The following is a 1,182-nucleotide window of genomic DNA, read 5'->3' as shown; positions in this document are numbered from 1 at the left end:
GCTGCAGTCTATAGGGTCCCAAAGAGTCGGACACAATTGAATGACTTTCACACTTCACATTTCACCCCCTCCGTTGAGAAGATGTTGGGGCAACAACCACCAGCGCAAACCTCATATCCTTAGGCTGGGCTCCAGGCAGTGTGGGGCCCCTCGCAGGTCGGGTGTCCTTGCTTCAGCCCAGGGGCGCCCTCAGCCCACCCCCATTTTCTAGATGAGCTGTCTGTCTCTCAGACAGCTAAAGAAGTAGCCCGAGATCACACAGAAGCAGGTGGCCAAGTGAGGGTTCAGACCCACACAGGCCCCACTTTTAACCTCACAGACAATCCACGCTTGACCCTCATACCTGACCTCTCTTAAGAGGCCACCTCCTCACCCAGTGACCCCATCCTTGCCCCTATGATAAAGGAGCAAAGCTCAAACCCTCCAGAGGGTCTCAGTGTCCGAGATCACGCCCCACCTCCACCCCCCAGCAGAAGTCCTTGGTTCTAGACACTCCGTGGCCATAAGTCCACCCCCTCCTTGGCAACTTCCACGACAGCCCCTGGGCTTCATGCAGGGAGGACGTTGGAGCTGGACAGCCCTGGCTTTAAATTCCCCTTGGCTATATCCCTGACCTGGGCCTCAGTTTCCTCATCTGCAAAATAGGGAGAACGGATGGAGGAAACCGGCTGGTGCTGGGCCAGGCAGGGGTGTCCACGGTTGGAAACCGCCAGGCATGTGGGAGGGTAGGCGGTCTCTTCCAGTTCTCAGAGACCTCCCAGGGTGTCCCCGCAGAGCTGGAGGGGAGATTAGAGATCTTCCTGCCTCCTGGGAGACGAGCCCTCTCTCTGGGGCTCAGTAATGAAGAAATGATCTTTGGAAGCTGCAGACTCCCAACCCTTCCTGGAGATTGAAGGCAAACCCCCAGGCACCCAACTCCCTCTTCCAAGCCCACCAAAAAGGAGGTGACCGCGAGGTGGGCTGCAAGGCCTCCTGTGTTTGGTTCCTGGGCTTGGATCTCCGGGGGAGCGGGTACCTCCCTCCCCCAGGCCTGCATTCCCGGAGCCGGGAGCCGAGGTTAGCGCCCACTTGGCAGGTAGGGAAAGGGAAACCCAGAGAGGTGGTGCCCAGCCCAAAGGACCCCCACGGATCCCGCGCCCCAGGCTGGCACTCCGCAGCCTCCAAGACGTACCTGGGGGTTCG

This window comes from Bison bison, unplaced genomic scaffold (genome assembly GCF_000754665.1).
Source record: "Bison bison bison isolate TAMUID 2011002044 unplaced genomic scaffold, Bison_UMD1.0 scf7180017864495, whole genome shotgun sequence".
Taxonomy (NCBI): Eukaryota; Metazoa; Chordata; class Mammalia; order Artiodactyla; family Bovidae; genus Bison; species Bison bison.
Note: the sequence above shows the minus strand (reverse complement) of the source record.